Source organism: Phyllobates terribilis, unplaced genomic scaffold (assembly GCF_046119375.1).
Source record: "Phyllobates terribilis strain yellow unplaced genomic scaffold, ASM4611937v1 Scaffold_11__3_contigs__length_659146591, whole genome shotgun sequence".
Taxonomy (NCBI): domain Eukaryota; kingdom Metazoa; phylum Chordata; class Amphibia; order Anura; family Dendrobatidae; genus Phyllobates; species Phyllobates terribilis.
This window is the reverse complement of record NW_027362771.1, coordinates 281,895,315-281,914,245: the sequence shown is the minus strand read 5'-3', so window position 1 is coordinate 281,914,245 and position 18,931 is coordinate 281,895,315. Positions and strand designations below refer to the sequence as shown.

The following is an 18,931-nucleotide window of genomic DNA, read 5'->3' as shown; positions in this document are numbered from 1 at the left end:
AAAAGAGATAAACATGATAAAAATGCATGTAAAAAACAATGAAAAAATGCAAGTAGCCTAATTTAATTAATAGGTTTAGAAATCTGCAACATCAAAGGCTCAAATACTCATTGTGGGAACGCAGCCTAATGGGTTGTTACTTCAGTACAAGAATAATTAAAGGATTATCAATGAATAGCAAGATACACTGTCACGACCTACTTCTTTAAAATTTATGGCCCACCATCAATATTAGCTTGGGGGGGGGGGGGGTGACCAACTCTGTGCACTTGATGATCAGCTTCTCCTCCTTACGGCAAATTGCATATTGCTTTTATTGCTTACTGTTTACTGCACAATGCCATTGTATCCTTAGAGGCAGTTGCTGTGACTGTCATGGTCAAGTGAATGTGACAGTCGTAATACCAAGAACAGACTTTACTAAAGCTGTGGCGCTGTGCATGATAGAGCAGTCACAGCCATTTAGAACAGCAGATTAGGAGCTCATTCACACCAGTGTACATTTAGTCCGTGTGCAAAAAATGGGTAGCATACGGACAGTACAGTGAACAATGCAAATCAATGTGGTAGTTCACAAACTGTTTCACACGTGGATCGATTGCCTGTAAAAACCTCATAGTATGTCCTACTTTGATCTGTGTTTTGGTTTAGACTTGATCATGATATATCAAGGGGTGTGAAAAACTGTAATTTGGCCTTTTATTACTTATTAAATGGTTCATATAAAAACCAGATGTCACATGCATGTAAAAAACAGACATATGGAAGTCATAGGGGTGAAAAATAGTCAGGGTTTAAGAAAAAAAGGATTATTTTGCATAAGTTTTTCTGAATTCGCCCTAACTAGGGTACTGAAAGGTAGAAACCCACTGATCTAGTATTAAAGGGATTTTCTACTACTCGGACAACCCCTGCTTAAATGCTGTATTATGTAAAATAAAAATAACCGATACCTTCTTCAACGGGGCCAGTCCAGTGATGTCAGTGATGGGTCTCTTGGGATTTGTGATATTGTTATGCCACACGAGTCCTGCAGCCAATCCGCAACCACTAAAGAGCTGCCCCTCGCTCTCACCCATCCTTCACATGTCCAAGTTGTGTTAGAGGGAAGTGTGAGCGAAGCAGCCAACTAGCCACGGCTGACTGCTGCAGTGCTCATGTAGCATAATGTCAGGTAAACCCCGGGAAAACCCAGCGCCAACATCCCGGGAGCAGAGGGGGGCCAGAGGAAATTTATCTTCATTTTACACTGGGAAATACAGCACATAAGAAAGGGCTGTCTGAGTAGTGGCAGTACCCTAGCAATTATACTACCATGACAAAGGGAAAAAGCTGCTCGTCTCATCACTGGTGATTGGCGCTTCTTGCAATCTACATGTAAAGATTAATTTTAATGCAGCACATAATGATCTGCAAAGACAAAAGACAGACAATATTGCACTTTTGTTTTTCATGCTAGCTGGACCATAACTATAAAATAAAACATGAAAAAAAAACTAATCTGGAGGAAGGACCTGACAAATCTCAATATATAACATTGCATAGCCTGGAGGGAGGACCTGACAAATCCCAATATATAACATTGCATAGTCTGGAGGGAGGACCTGACAAACCCCAATATATAACATGGCATAGTCTGGAGGGAGGACCTGACAAATCCCAATATATAACATTGCATAGCCTGGAGGGAGGACCTGACAAACCCCAATATATAACATTGCATAGCCTGGAGGGAGGACCTGACAAATCCCAATATATAACATGGCATAGTCTGGAGGGAGGACCTGACAAATCCCAATATATAACATTGCATAGCCTGGAGGGAGGACCTGACAAACCCCAATATATAACATTGCATAGCCTGGAGGGAGGACCTGACAAATCCCAATATATAACATGGCATAGTCTGGAGGGAGGACCTGGCAGGAGGTCATACACTGTAACCTCCTCCCTCCATCGCTGCACGACATTTCCCAGCGTTCCAGGCGACCACAGTAACAATCCGCGTCATCCAGCAAACTATAAATAGCAGGCTGCAAATAGATCACGTGACTCTATAGTCACGTGCTACTGCCTGGGAATCTCCCTTCGTCCTGCCATCTGCGCGATCACATGGTGTACGTCACATGGGGCGTGTCACTGGTGTTAGTTGCGGAATTGTAGATATTACGGAGAGCGCAGTGTGACAAGTCAGCATCAACGAGGAGCATGCAGGTGAGAGCGGCATCCTGTCTATAGGTGACCGGGAGCTGTAGCCTCAGCCCGGCTATAGGTGACAGGTATATAGATTGTATCTAGTGTCTGAACAGTACCCACATGTTCACTGCACTGGTGTGATGATGGTGGTGTGCCTAGGAATGCTTGTATGTTAGTGGAGCTTTGGGGGATAATATCTGACAATTGTGCTGATTGGGGATCAGGGACTTTGTCCTGTAACTTCTCCTGTTTGCTATTATTGGAATGTGACTTAGGAAATAGTGCAGCATTGCACCTGCTATTGTCACCAGTCACGCGCAGCATACCAATCATAGTGTAGATGACCTGCGCCCAGTCTCCTCTCCAGTAATGCTTTCTCTCTCCTGATAACTTTTTGTTATTATTATCATTGATCTCGTGGATTTATTGTTCCTGATTTATGTTTTTTTTCTTAGATATGCGAGAAATGTTTTGCAGGTACAATGAGCGAGGTCTACGTAAACCAATTACATTTTTAAGGCATGTCGGAGAACAAATGCTGCAACTTCTTCAATAGTTATTTTTTACCTTTGAATTAGTATGTAAGATGACGATATGTACAAGTGCTTCTCACTAAATTAGAATATCATCAAAAAGTTAATTTATTTCAGTTCTTCAATACAAAAAGTGAAACTCATATATTATATAGAGTCATTACAAACAGAGTGATCTATTTCAAGCAGAGGCGTAGCTAGGGTTTTGGTTCGGGGGGGGGGCGAAACTTCTGAGTAGGCCCCTAGCCAGGTAATCCTGATTACAGCTATGGTAGCGCACACAGATAGTGGATGTAGGAGACCCTCAGCAGATGACCTCGCTGTTACTGAAAATAATCTCTATACAGCATACCGCCATATGGTGACATATTGATAGATACCAGTCCTGGAGAACATATAGGAGATTACAGCATATATATATATATATATATATATATATATATATATATATATATATATAAATAAGAAAGCGCAGCAGCACTCCATTATGGCCAAGATCCATAAAGACAATAAAACCATTTAATTTAAACTGTGTTATTACTCAATAAGCTTTACTTACAAAAAAATGGAGGTTCTTAGCGCATAAATTGGCCAATTCATGTGTGCCCATCAACCGCTGCAAGGTGACCTCCCATCTGATGGGTACTACTCTGCCTACATGCCTCTCTTGGGCTACAAGCCTATAACTCTGGACAGAACATGTCACTTCTGGGCTAAAACACCTACAATTTAAATGGGCTGGTAGAATGGAATATACATCACCTGCTGGTTAAATGGGGGGGAGTGCAAGGTCAAACAGGAGGCAGTTCCCACCTCCTATAGTAATATGTCAAAAAAACTGACCAGCACATCCCAAATGTGAACAGGTGCAAGCTGCAGAAACTGCATAAGATATATAAAAAGAAAGCGCAGCAGCAGCACAAAAAATGGAGGTTCTTAGCGCATAAATTGGCCAATTCATTTATGCGCCAAGAACCTCCATTTTTTGAAAGTAAAGCTTATTGAGTAATAACACAGTTTAAATTAAATGGTTTTATTGTCTTTATGTATCTTGGCCATAATGGAGTGCTGCTGCGCTTTCTTTTTATATATCTTATGCAGTTTCTGCAGCTTGCACCTGTTCACATTTGGGATGTGCTGGTCAGTTTTTTTGACATCTAGATAGATAGATAGATAGATATAGTGACTTACAGCTGACGTTCTTTCTGATTAAATTGTTCACTTTTCCCATCTTTTCCATCTGGCCCAGACCGACACAACAACTCTTCTATCCAGGACTCCGTCTCAGGTCTGCAGAGATCACAACAAAGACACATTTGACTCCTTACATTTCAGGCATTGTCCTCATCTATTCCCAACCAGCACAAACCCCTCATCCTGATGATAATCCAATACTGATCCTCTGTTGCTGTATGTGTCCCTATTACTGCACCTTTTGTGTGCCCTCTAGATGGTAAAACAAACCTCTAGAATATAGTAATGCACTGTGCAAGTGCCCTATAAAACAGTGTCCACATTGTGCCCCCTAGAAAGTAATAATGCCCTTTGTGTGCCCCTCTGACAGTCATAATAACCTGAGTTCCCCTATAGCGATAAATGCCCACTTAAGATTTAATAATGTCCTGAGTCTCCCCACATGTACAGCTCCCCTATACACAGTATACATAGTATAATGCCCCCTCACTGTACAGTACTCCCAGACAGTATACTTACCCCTAAGTAACCTCCAAACTGATGTCTCCCACACTGTATGATGGCCCCCACACAATGCAAAGACCCCACATTGTCTCCCACACTGTATGACCCTAACTGTAATCCCCACACTGTACAAATAGCCTATTTATAGTATAATCCCCCCCCCTCATAGGCAGAGTCTGTAGTATAATCGCCCCCCCATAGGCCGAGTCTGTAGTATAATGTGCCCCCACATAGGCCGAGTCTGTAGTGTAATGTCCGTCCTCCCCTCATAGGCCGAGTCTGTAGTATAATGTGCCCCCACATAGGCCGAGTCTGTAGTATAATGTGCCCCCACATAGGCCGAGTCTGTAGTATAATGTGCCCCCACATAGGCCGAGTCTGTAGTATAATGTGCCCCCACATAGGCCGAGTCTGTAGTATAATGTGCCCCCACATAGGCCGAGTCTGTAGTATAATGTGCCCCCACATAGGCCGAGTCTGTAGTATAATGTGCCCCCACATAGGCCGAGTCTGTAGTATAATGTGCCCCCACATAGGCCGAGTCTGTAGTATAATGTGCCCCCACATAGGCCGAGTCTGTAGTATAATGTGCCCCCACATAGGCCGAGTCTGTAGTGTAATGTCCGTCCTCCCCTCATAGGCAGAGTCTGTAGTGTAATGTGCCCCCCCCCCTCATAGGCAGAGTCTGTAGTATAATGTGCCCCCCCCACACTCATAGGCAGAGTCTGTAGTATAATGTGCCCCCCCCACACTCATAGGCAGAGTCTGTAGTATAATGTGCCCCCCCCACACTCATAGGCAGAGTCTGTAGTATAATGTGCCCCCCCCACACTCATAGGCAGAGTCTGTAGTATAATGTGCCCCCCCCCACACTCATAGGCAGAGTCTGTAGTATAATGTGCCCCCCCCACACTCATAGGCAGAGTCTGTAGTATAATGTGCCCCCCCCACACTCATAGGCAGAGTCTGTAGTATAATGTGCCCCCCCCCACTCATAGGCAGAGTCTGTAGTATAATGTGCCCCCCCCCACTCATAGGCAGAGTCTGTAGTATAATGTGCCCCCCCCACTCATAGGCAGAGTCTGTAGTATAATGTGCCCCCCCCACTCATAGGCAGAGTCTGTAGTATAATGTGCCCCCCCCCCACTCATAGGCAGAGTCTGTAGTATAATGTGCCCCCCACTCATAAGCAGAGTCTGTAGTATAATGTGCCCCCCACTCATAAGCAGAGTCTGTAGTATAATGTGCCCCCCACTCATAGGCAGAGTCTGTAGTATAATGTGCCCCCCCCCACTCATAGGCAGAGTCTGTAGTATAATGTGCCCCCCCCCCACTCATAGGCAGAGTCTGTAGTATAATGTGCCCCCCCCCCACTCATAGGCAGAGTCTGTAGTATAATGTGCCCCCCCCACTCATAGGCAGAGTCTGTAGTATAATGTGCCCCCCCCACTCATAGGCCGAGTCTGTAGTATAATGTGCCCCCACATAGGCCGAGTCTGTAGTATAATGTGCCCCCACATAGGCCGAGTCTGTAGTATAATGTGCCCCCACATAGGCCGAGTCTGTAGTATAATGTGCCCCCACATAGGCCGAGTCTGTAGTATAATGTGCCCCCACATAGGCCGAGTCTGTAGTATAATGTGCCCCCACATAGGCCGAGTCTGTAGTATAATGTGCCCCCACATAGGCCGAGTCTGTAGTATAATGTGCCCCCCACTCATAAGCAGAGTCTGTAGTATAATGTGCCCCCCCCACACTCATAGGCAGAGTCTGTAGTATAATGTGCCCCCCCCACTCATAGGCAGAGTCTGTAGTATAATGTGCCCCCCCCACTCATAGGCAGAGTCTGTAGTATAATGTGCCCCCCCCACTCATAGGCAGAGTCTGTAGTATAATGTGCCCCCCCCACTCATAGGCAGAGTCTGTAGTATAATGTGCCCCCCCCACTCATAAGCAGAGTCTGTAGTATAATGTGCCCCCCCCACTCATAAGCAGAGTCTGTAGTATAATGTGCCCCCCCACTCATAAGCAGAGTCTGTAGTATAATGTGCCCCCCACTCATAAGCAGAGTCTGTAGTATAATGTGCCCCCCACTCATAAGCAGAGTCTGTAGTATAATGTGCCCCCCACTCATAAGCAGAGTCTGTAGTATAATGTGCCCCCCACTCATAAGCAGAGTCTGTAGTATAATGTGCCCCCCACTCATAAGCAGAGTCTGTAGTATAATGTGCCCCCCACTCATAAGCAGAGTCTGTAGTATAATGTGCCCCCCACTCATAAGCAGAGTCTGTAGTATAATGTGCCCCCCCCCACTCATAAGCAGAGTCTGTAGTATAATGTGCCCCCCCCACTCATAAGCAGAGTCTGTAGTATAATGTGCCCCCCCCCACTCATAAGCAGAGTCTGTAGTATAATGTGCCCCCCACTCATAAGCAGAGTCTGTAGTATAATGTGCCCCCCACTCATAAGCAGAGTCTGTAGTATAATGTGCCCCCCACTCATAAGCAGAGTCTGTAGTATAATGTGCCCCCCACTCATAAGCAGAGTCTGTAGTATAATGTGCCCCCCACTCATAAGCAGAGTCTGTAGTATAATGTGCCCCCCACTCATAAGCAGAGTCTGTAGTATAATGTGCCCCCCACTCATAAGCAGAGTCTGTAGTATAATGTGCCCCCCACTCATAAGCAGAGTCTGTAGTATAATGTGCCCCCCACTCATAAGCAGAGTCTGTAGTATAATGTGCCCCCCACTCATAAGCAGAGTCTGTAGTATAATGTGCCCCCCACTCATAAGCAGAGTCTGTAGTATAATGTGCCCCCCACTCATAAGCAGAGTCTGTAGTATAATGTGCCCCCCACTCATAAGCAGAGTCTGTAGTATAATGTGCCCCCCACTCATAAGCAGAGTCTGTAGTATAATGTGCCCCCCACTCATAAGCAGAGTCTGTAGTATAATGTGCCCCCCACTCATAAGCAGAGTCTGTAGTATAATGTGCCCCCCACTCATAAGCAGAGTCTGTAGTATAATGTGCCCCCCACTCATAAGCAGAGTCTGTAGTATAATGTGCCCCCCACTCATAAGCAGAGTCTGTAGTATAATGTGCCCCCCACTCATAAGCAGAGTCTGTAGTATAATGTGCCCCCCACTCATAAGCAGAGTCTGTAGTATAATGTGCCCCCCACTCATAAGCAGAGTCTGTAGTATAATGTGCCCCCCACTCATAAGCAGAGTCTGTAGTATAATGTGCCCCCCACTCATAAGCAGAGTCTGTAGTATAATGTGCCCCCCACTCATAAGCAGAGTCTGTAGTATAATGTGCCCCCCACTCATAAGCAGAGTCTGTAGTATAATGTGCCCCCCACTCATAAGCAGAGTCTGTAGTATAATGTGCCTCCCCCACTCATAAGCAGAGTCTGTAGTATAATGTGCCCCCCCCACTCATAAGCAGAGTCTGTAGTATAATGTGCCCCCCCCCACTCATAAGCAGAGTCTGTAGTATAATGTGCCCCCCCCCACTCATAAGCAGAGTCTGTAGTATAATGTGCCCCCCCCCACTCATAAGCAGAGTCTGTAGTATAATGTGCCCCCCCCCACTCATAAGCAGAGTCTGTAGTATAATGTGCCCCCCCCACTCATAAGCAGAGTCTGTAGTATAATGTGCCCCCCCCCACTCATAGGCAGAGTCTGTAGTATAATGTGCCCCCCACACATAGGCAGAGTCTGTAGTATAATGTGCCCCCCACTCATAAGCAGTCTGTAGTATAATGTGCCCCCCACTCATAAGCAGTCTGTAGTATAATGTGCCCCCCACTCATAAGCAGAGTCTGTAGTATAATGTGCCTCCCCCACTCATAGGCAGAGTCTGTAGTATAATGTGCCCCCCACTCATAGGCAGAGTCTGTAGTATAATGTGCCCCCCACTCATAAGCAGAGTCTGTAGTATAATGTGCCCCCCACTCATAAGCAGAGTCTGTAGTATAATGTGCCCCCCCCCACTCATTGGCAGAGTCTGTAGTATAATGTGCCCCCCCCCACTCATTGGCAGAGTCTGTAGTATAATGTGCCCCCCCCACTCATTGGCAGAGTCTGTAGTATAATGTGCCCCCCCCACTCATAGGCAGAGTCTGTAGTATAATGTGCCCCCCGACACTCATAGGCAGAGTCTGTAGTATAATGTGCCCCCCCCGACACTCATAGGCAGAGTCTGTAGTATAATGTGCCCCCCCCGACACTCATAGGCAGAGTCTGTAGTATAATGTGCCTCCCCCCCACACTCATAGGCAGAGTCTGTAGTATAATGTGCCCCCCCCCACTCATAGGCAGTCTGTAGTATATTGTGCCCCCCCCCACTCATAGGCAGAGTCTGTAGTATAATGTGCCCCCCCCCCACTCATAGGCAGAGTCTGTAGTATAATGTGCCCCCCCCCATAGGCAGAGTCTGTAGTATAATGTGCCCCCCCCCATAGGCAGAGTCTGTAGTATAATGTGCCCCCCACTCATAAGCAGAGTCTGTAGTATAATGTGCCCCCCACTCATAAGCAGAGTCTGTAGTATAATGTGCCCCACCCCCTCATAGGCAGAATCTGTAGTATAATGTGCCCCCCCCCACTCATAGGCAGAGTCTGTAGTATAATGTGCCCCCCCCATAGGCAGAGTGTAGTATAATGTGCCCCCCCATAGTTAGAGTCTGTAGTATAATGTACTCACTTCTCCTCCTTGTTCCCTCGCTGCTCTGAATGCCACACATCTCAGCACAGCGGGTCGGGTGCCAAGTGATGACGTCACTGACGTCAGACTCGGAGGGGACTGATGGGAGAGAGGGAGCGCCACGCTCCCTCTCTCATCAGTGAACTTGCCGCGGTGACGAGCGGGGAGGCCTGATGCTGGCACCAGGGGCCCCCCTGCCCTCCTGCATAACGGCCCCGGGCAGTGCAGGGACAGAGTCTCCCTGCTCTGCCCGGAGTATAACTGTATCCGGCGTGCGCAGCATGCCGGATACAGTTGCACAGCGAAGCTCCGGCTGGGCCCCCTCAGAGTGCGGGACCCGGGGCCACCACCCCCTCTGCCCCCCGGTAGCTACGCTACTGATTTCAAGTGTTTATTTCTGTTAATGTTGATGATTATGGCTCACAGCCAATGAAAACACAAGTCATTATCTCAGCAAATTAGAATAATTGACAAAAACACCTGCAAAGGCTTCCTAAGCGTTTAAAAAGGTCCCTTAGTCTGTTTCAGTAGGCTCCACAATCATGGGGAAGACTACTGACTTGACAGATGTCCAGAAGGCAGTCATTGACACACTCCACAAGGAGGGTAAGCCACAGAAGGTCATTGCTAAAGAAGCTGGCTGTTCACAGAGTGCTGTATCCAAGCATATTAATGGAAAGTTGAGTGGAAGGAAAAAGTATGGTAGAAAAAGGTGCACAAGCAACCGGGATAACCGCAGCCTTGAAAGGATTGTTAAGAAAAGGCCATAGAAAAATTTGGGGGAGATTCCAGCAGCAGTCCACTCCTTGTGAGTCATTGCTTCAAGAGCCACCACACACAGACGTATCCAGGACATGGGCTACAAGTGTCGCATTCCTTGTGTCAATCCACTCATGACCAATAGACAACGCCAGAAGCTTCTTACCTGGGCTAAGGAGAAAAAAACCTGGACTGATGTTCAGTGGTCCAAGGTTTTGTTTTCAGATGAAAGTAAATTTTGCATTTAATTTGGAAATCAAGGTCTGGAGGAAGAGTGGAGAGGCACACAATTCAAGCTGCTTGGGGTCTAGTGTGAATTTTCCACAATCAGTGATGGTTTGGGGAGCCATGTCATCTGCTGGTGTAGTTCCACTGTGTTTTATCAAGACCAAAGTCAGCGCAGCCGTGTACCAGCGAATTTTAGAGCACTTCATGCTTCCCTCTGCCGACAAGCTTTTTGGAGATGGAAATTTCATTCTCCAGCAGGACATGGCACCTGTCCATACTGCCAAAAGCACCAATACCTGGTTTACAAACAACAGTATCACTGTGCTTGATTGGCCAGCAAACTCGCCTAACCTTAACCCCATAGAGAATCTATGGGGTATTGTCAAGAGGAAGATGAGACACCAGACCCAACAATGCAGACGAGCTGTAGGCTGCTATCAAAGAAACCTGGACTTCCATAACACCTCAGCAGTGCCACAGGCTGATGCAGTAATTGATGCAAAAGGAGCCCCGACCAAGTATGGAGTGCATTTACTGAACATACATTTCGGATTTTAAAAACCTTTTTCAAGCTGTTGTTATAAAGTATTCTAATTTACTGAGATAATGACTTTTGTGTTTTCATTGGCTGTAAGCCATAATCTTCAACATTAACAGAAATAAACACTTGAAATAGATCACTCTGTTTGTAATGACTCTATATAATATGAGTTTCACTTTTTGTATTGAAGAACTGAAATAAATTAACTTTTTGATATTCTAATTTTGTGAGAAGCACCTGTATAATGCAGGGTCCATAAAGGGGTGGTCTGAAAGTAACCACTGATTTAATTCTAAAGTTCTTGTTTGATGATCTTTTGTTTGAGAATCCTCAGTGCAACAAGACATCATTAGGGAGCAGAAGTTGCTGTCACTGCTGCAGCCTCTATCCCCACCCTGAAACAAAGCATCATCAGTGATGTCCATTTCAGGGGCTGTGCTGGGCATGCAATGGATGTCAAGTTCAATGTATGCTCAGTAGGATTTTCTCACTGTGCAATATTCAATATTCTTTTTCATGCACAGTGCCAGGAGTATGGTCTAAGAGGCTTCTGTCAGTTCAGCACTGACAGGTATAATGCATTGCAGTACTGGTACATTGCAATGCATTATTCCAGCAATCAGAGTAAAAAAAGTTAGTCACAGAGGAAAAAGTAAAAAAAAAATATTGTAAAAATATGTATATAAAAAAAAAATCACAAAATAAAGAACAAAAAAATGAAAATATTTTACCAATAAACACTTATGTAAACAAATATTACACATTTTGTATTGCTGTTCCAGAACAGATCTATAAAACTGTCACACTAGTTAACCCCTTCAGTGAACACCATAAAAAAATTAAAGAAAAAAATGTGGCAAACAACTATACTTTTTCGTCATACCGCTGAACAAAAAGTCAAATGGAAATAAAAATGGTATCTCTGAAAATGCCATCTTGTCCCACAAATATCAAGCAGTCATACAGCTCCATCAGTGCAGAAATAAAAGTTATAGCTCTCAAAATATAGCGATGCAAAACCAATTTTTTTTCTATAAAATATATTTTTTTGTAAAAGCATCAAAACTAGTGGTGATCGAGCATGCTCGTTGCTCGAGATTTCCGAGTATGCTCGGGCGAACACCTATCATCTTCAGCGTGCTCGGGCGATAAGTTTTCGTCGCTCCGTGAACATGATTTGTGACTGTTGTATTAAAGCTGTCAAACAGTCGCAAATCATGTTCACAGAGCGACAAAAACTTAACGCCCGAGCACACTGAAGATAATTATCACTAGTCAAAACATAAAAAAATTTATATAAATGTGATATCGCTGTAATCGTGCTGACCCGAAGAATAACGGAATTACTGGATTTTGTTCATTCTGCCTCCCAAAAATCGGAATAGAAAGCGATCAAAAAATGTTATGTGCCCGAAAATGGTACCAATAAAAAACGTCAATTCGGCCTGCAAAAAACAAGCCCTCAAATGACTGTCAGCAGAGATATAGGAAAATTATAGCTCTCAAAATATGTTGATGTAAAACAGCAATAAAAAGTGTCTTTTAGTGCGTGACAGCAGCCAAACATTTAAAAAAAAAAAAAAAAAAAAACTATAAAGTTGGTAACAATGTAATCGCACCGACTCGAATAATAAAGTAATCTAATCACTTCTACCTCACGAGGAACAGCGTAAAAAATAGATCCAATTCTTGACCTGCTGCTGATTTGTTTATTCTGCCTCCCAAAGATCTGTGTTGCTTGGTGCAGATTTATCCTGCGCTGTGTACTGAGCGCTTATGGCAAGTTTCCATGTAATCTCTGAAATACTTGATTCAGACTAAACCCCCAGTGGAAGATTCCCTGTAATGAGGTAGATGGGGACACTGTGGACACCGTCTGGCCTGTGATCCGGCGGTGTCAATCTTTTTAGGCGTGCATAAAAGCTCGGTCGACCAGTTTTGAGCACCACTGAAAAGAGGCCAGACTGAGTCCAGAGTAACTCTGCCTCATTTATAGTGAGTGGATCCCTCCAGTGGTTTCATCTGAATCACGTCACTCTGAGATTTAAATGGAAACCCTGGTATAAGTGCTCAGTATAGAGTTCCTTATAAATGCCATTCAAAATGTTCCCAACTAAAGCTTCAACTCGATCCACAAAAAAAGCCTCCACTCAGGTCTGTCATCTGTTAATGGAAATATAGGGGGTTTCCACATTACTGGTAGTACAAAGGCTCTGAAAAAGCGCTATGGCTCCTTGCCCCCCCCCCCCCTGAGAAATCCAGCGAATTCTGCCTTCCCAAATCCAAATGTCCCTCTCCCTTCTGAGCCCCACAGTGTGCCTAAACCACATTTGGTGTCCACATGTTTGACATTTTTGTAGCGAGGAGAGCTTGCCTAATTTACAGGGTCCATGTCTCCTGAAGCACGAACTGGGCACAATGTTGGGAACTACAATGGCATATTTGCAATTTTCACTCATCAACATCCACTACTGCCTGTTTCTGGAAAACACCCATGGAGTCAAAATCGTCACTACACCTATAGATAAATTCCCGTGGGGTGTAATTTCCAAAATGGGGTCTTTTGGCACTTAGGTTCTCTGTACGTGGAGTCTGCAAACTATTTTACGATAATTTGTTCTCCAGGAGTCAAATAACGCTGCTTCCCTTTCAAGCCCTGCCATGTGTCTAAGCAGTAGTTTTCCACCACATATGGGTTATCTGTGTACATCGGAGAAATCACACAGCATATTTTGGGGTCCTTTTTCTCGTGTTGTCCTTGTGAAAAGGAAAAATCTGGGGCTAAAGCAACATATTGGCGAGAAATTTTTTTTCATTTTCATGGCTCAACGTTATAAAACTCTGTGAAGCACCTGTGGGTTCAAGGTGCTCACGACACATCTAGATAAATTCCTTGAGGGGTGTAGTTTCCAAAATGGGGTCACTTGTGAGGGGTTTCCACTGTTTGGGCACATCAGGGGCTCTGGAAACGCGACTTAGCATCTATCAATTCTAGCTAATTTGCGCTCCAAAAGTCAAATGGTGCTCCTTCCCTGCTGTGCACCCAAACAGTAGTTTTCCACCATATTTGGGGTATCTGTGTACTGAGGAGAAATTACACAACAAATTGTATGGTCCATTTTTTTTATGAAAATTCTTTTGAAATGCAGAATTTGGGGCTAAATCAATATTTTGGTGGGAAAAAGTACAATTTTCATTTTGCCAAAGTTCATAAAGGGTTGATAAGCTTTATTGACTATGGTTTCGAGAACTTTGAGGGATGCAGCTTTTAAAACTGACACTTTTGGGTATCTTCTGTCACATAGGGCCCTCAGTCACTACAAAAGGGATGTGGTCCCTGAAGAAAATTGGTTTTGTAAATTTTGTTGGAAAATTAGAAATTGCTGATAATTTTAATGTTTGTTTTTAAAAAAATAAATAATGCAGATGTAAAGTAGTCATACCACACAAAATAGATAACCACATTTATCACATGCCTATCTGGTTTAAGGGTATAAAAGTCTGAAAACTGCAACATTTTTCAAATGTTTTTGTCAAACTTTCAATATTTTCATGAATGCAAAAAAGATCAACTAAAATTTACCACTAACATGAAGTACAACATATCACAAAAAAATAATCTCAGAATCAGTGGGATATCTTGAAACGTTCCAGAGTTATTACTTCATAAATTGACCCTAGTTAGAATTGAAACAAATTGGCCTGGTCGAAGGGGAAAACAGGATTGGGGATGAAGAGGTTAAAGTGACGTCACTGACGCTTCGTTTCAGGGTATGTGCCCACGGTCAGGAGCCGCCTGTGGCCCTGACGCTGCGGAATAGCCACTCTGCTTCTGCTCATTATGCAAATGAGTGGCGCCATATTTTTTTTTTTATTATTTAATTTTTATTTTTTATTATTATTATTCACATGCGGACTTTCCTCATTGATGTTGATTCTATGGGGAAAGTCCACTATCGGGTCTGAAAGACGCACTGCATGTCAATTTGCGCCGGTGATCCGCAGGCACAGATGAACGCATAGTGAACATGGGATTTCTATAAATCCCATCCACTATGCTGTAACATCTGGCCACTGTGGGTTTGACGCTGTATAGACTCGCAACGTCAAACCTGCAGCAGCTCCTGATCGTGGGCACATACCCTCAGAGTGAGGACTGAGGCTACGGCAGTGACCACAGCCTCTCCCCTCTGACGTCTTGAATATCCCAACATGCACTGGGGATTCTCAAATGAAATGTCATCAACAGGAAGTTGGTTTAAAAAAAAAAAAAAAAAAAAAAAAATTAGAGAGGGAATAGTGGGGAATTTTTAATTGGAGTTGTCCACTACTTTTTTGAATTGCCCCAATGTATTCACCCTGTGCCCATAAGTGTTTTTGTAATTCCCTTTTGTATGTATTGCCTGTGAGAGACGCTATCTCTGGCCGCTCACATGCATCATGTGACCCCCGGCTGCAGCCGGCTCTGGCATCCACTGATATCCCGTCAAGTTCCGGATGCAGCCGGGCGTGACCCAGTGATTTGCTCCACGGTGAGTGATGGGCTGTGGGCGCGGTTACCCTGCACGTCACACCCAGCATCCACCACACGCTCTTCCTCTCCTCATTCATTGGAAAAGTGCGCAGTGGATGCTGGGTGTGACGCGTGGGGTAACCTCGCCCGCAGCCCAGCATCCACTACGGGGACCACGTCACAGATGTCACGCCTCACTTGACGTGACATCACTGGAAGAAAAAGCCGGCTACCACCGGGGGTCACGTGATAGCGCCGCTCACAGGCAATACATACAATTAAAGGTAATTTACAAAAACACTTATGGGCACAGGGTAAATACATTGGGGCAATTCAAAAAAGTACTGGACAACTTCTTTAAACTACAGGGTGGGCCATTTATATGGATACACCTAAATTAAATGGGAATGATTGGTGATATCAACTTCCTGTTTGTAGCAGATTAGTATATGAGAGGGGGAAAACTTTTCCAGATGGGTGGTGACCAAGTCAGCCATTTTGGATCCAACTTTATTTTTTGTCAATGGGAAGAGGGTCATGTGACCCATCAAACTTATTGAGAATTTCATAAGCAAAACAATGGTATGTTAGGTTTTAACGTAACTTTATTCTTTCATGAGTTTTTTACAAGTTTATGACCACTTATAAAATGTGTTCAAAATGCTGCCCATTGTGTTGGATTGTCAACGCAACTCTCTTCTCCCACTCTTGACACACTAATAGCAACACCGCAGAAGAAATGCTAGCACAGGCTTCCAGTATCCGTTGTTTCAGATGCTGCACATCTCGTATCTTGATGGTATGGTGTGGTATATGGGGTACAAAGATAGTGGGGCCATTCTTCATCAATAGAAACCTCAATGCCACTGGATATCTGAAATTGCTACATGATGATGTGTTGCCCTCTTTATGCGCTGAAGATGGCACGTTCCCTGAGTTTTCCCAACAAGATGGTGCACCACCACATTATGGGTGTCAGGTCCGAGCATTCCTACATGAACAGTTTCCTGGAAAGTGGATTGGTCGTCGTGGGTCAATTGAATGGCCACCAAGGTCTCCCGATCTGACCCCCTTAGACTTTTATCTTTGGGGTCATCTGAAGGCAATTGTCTATGCTGTGAAGATACGAGATGTGCAGCATCTGAAACAACTACTGGACTGGATAGCCTGTGCTAGCATTTCTTCTGCGGTCTTGCTATCAGTGTGTCAAGAGTGGGAGAAGAGGGTTGCATTGACAATCCAACACAATGGGCAGCACTTTGAACACATTTTATAAGTGGTCATAAACTTGTAAAAAAAAACTCGATGAAAGAATAAAGTTACGTTAAAATCGAGCACAACATTGTTTTTCTTATGAAATTCTCAATAAGTTTGATGTGTCACATGACCCTAAATTTAGGTGTATCCATATAAATGGCCCACCCTGTATATTAGAAAAGCGATTAGATTATTACATTAAATGGACATTTAGGATTAAATTTGTGTTAGTTTTGGACCACCCCTTTAATCAGAGATTTGTGGTCTCTTAATGTGTGACTCACAGCTATCTGCTCAGGTAAGTGGGCATTGTTACTTGCAGAGGACACTTAGGGCATTGCTACTTTACTTTATAAGGGTCAATCAGGGTATTATTACTTTACCAAGGGAACACTGCTTCCAATGTCCTGATACAGCACTATTTTTTATTTACTAATATTTTGGAGTAACACTACACTGTTATGATCATGGTTAATACATTCAATGTATTAGTATGTACCTTGTGTATTTATATTTATTTTGTGTATATTAAATGCAATGTGTCAGCAGGATTTCCCACCACAAACTATTTGTATGTGCATGCAGCTTTTTCAAAGACAAGTCCAGCAGAGTCTTTGCATGGCCAGTCTATTGTAGAGCTGAAGCCTCTGTCACTCCAGCTCTTATTACCCACCCAGCGCCACCTCCTCCTGCTTAACTGATGGCTCCTTTTTTCTGAAGTCACACAGCATAGAGGCTGTCAGTCAAGCAGGAGGAGGAGGTGCTGCGCAGGGAATAGAGCTGGAGTGACAAATGCTTCAGCTTCATTTGCACATCAATTCAAACTCTGATTTCTCAGTAACTAATTAACGTACTGGCCATGTCAAGGTATCATTGGACTTTTCTTTGAAAGAGCTACATGGGCATATAAATAGTTTGGGGTGTGAAATCCTGCTGTCGGATTCCATTCATGTGAAAGAGAGCTCAGAAACAGCCCATTTCTACGGTTCTTGGAGGACTGCCCCTGACATTTTTTTTACTTCTGCAAACAATATTTATCATTGACGTTAGCACAGTGGAGTTTGGTGGTCTCGCAGTTCAGTGTTTCTGATTTCCTCAGTGGGTGTATTTATCAGCATGTGCTATATTAGAACATACATGACTATTCTGCACCGAGTTACTGCTGATGGTGCCCTCTGACTGATCATAGTAGAAGCTGATCTCCCTCCTTCTGCCTCTATCAGTTTCATTTCTGTTATGTCTTTTAGACTTTGGCCCTGGTTTCAAAACTGTCCCCTCCCTCTATTGTTTGTCAAGTTTCACAAGAGTGATTCAACTTTTCCTTTTGGGGATGGTTAATATGTAATCAAACCTGCAATAAATGGTGAATAAAAAGGGCTCTGGATTCGATTTTTATCATTGTTTATATTAATCAAGGATTGCTGCGACCCTGCCATGACTTCTTTAAGCAACCAGTCCTAAAAATCAGACTTGACATGACACTGTTGTGGTTGGCCTGCTGGTGACCTGACTTGAACCTTCAAAGCATTTTTTTAAATCTGCCCCATATCTAGTTTTGTCTTTGTTTTTTTTGCAGCATTTTTCACCCATTCAAATTAATGGGGGAAAAAGCAGAAGTAAAAATGCATGCAAAAACACATAAAAAAATACACATTTTTAAACAGCATTTTTATTGCAGGAAATCTCATCAGTGTGCTGTCTGTGTTCTGCAGATTTTGCTGCACAAAAAGTGTGTTGGCATAAAAAATGCAGCATAAAAATGTGCGTTTTACGTACCCTTTTTTTATGTTTTCTAATTCCTTTGAATAGGTGAAAATCACTGAGAGAAGAGACATGATTTGAAAAAAACGCTTTGATGGTTCAAATCCACAAGCAAAAAATAAGCAGCATGAGAGATCAGAAAGCTCATTCACTTTGTTGCTACTGTAAAGTGCAGCATATTTTTATCCTTGAATAAAACCGTAGCGTGTGAACTTGCACTTACTGATAATTCTTGTCGATAACACTGATCAGACTGTTAACCTTCATGGTACATCCACTAAAATGCTTTAACAATGGTGAAAAGCTCCATATAAAGCTATGTGCACACTGCGTTTTCGCAGTGTTTTTTTTGCACGGAAATGCACCAGAAACGCTGGATAACCCGTGTGCCAGCTAATGCAATGACAATCCTGAAGTGCTGTGCACATGATCAGGGATTTTCCTGTCAGGATTGTCATTGCATTTAAATCTGCAGCATGTCAATTCTTTGTGCGTTTCTGTAGCGGTTTTCACCCATAGACTTAAATTGTGTCAATCAAATCCGCAGCAAAAACGCATGTATAAAAATATTTGCGGATTTGCTGCGGATGTTTGTTGCGGATTTGACTAACTCAATTCAAGTCAATGAGTCAAAAACACAGTAGTCTCCTAAGTGTGTGTGTGTGTGTGTGTGTGTGTGTGTGTGTGTGAAAAAAAATAAAATAATAAATATATATCTATCTATCACACCTTATTATC

The 18,931-nt window shown here is 43.7% G+C and overlaps 1 protein-coding gene across 2 annotated transcripts in view; it reads left to right on the top strand.

Moving 5' to 3' along the window:
* Positions 1-2,057: 2,057 nt before the first annotated feature.
* Positions 2,058-18,931, top strand: part of MCM10 (minichromosome maintenance 10 replication initiation factor) — a 178,025-nt gene continuing 161,151 nt past the window's right edge. The window contains exon 1 of one of the 2 annotated variants that reach the window (XM_073652376.1): positions 2,058-2,214. The gene's annotated coding sequence lies outside the window, so the exon portion shown is untranslated. Of the gene's footprint in view, positions 2,280-18,931 lie in introns of both variants that reach the window. The other variant, XM_073652377.1, reaches the window with a different exon arrangement.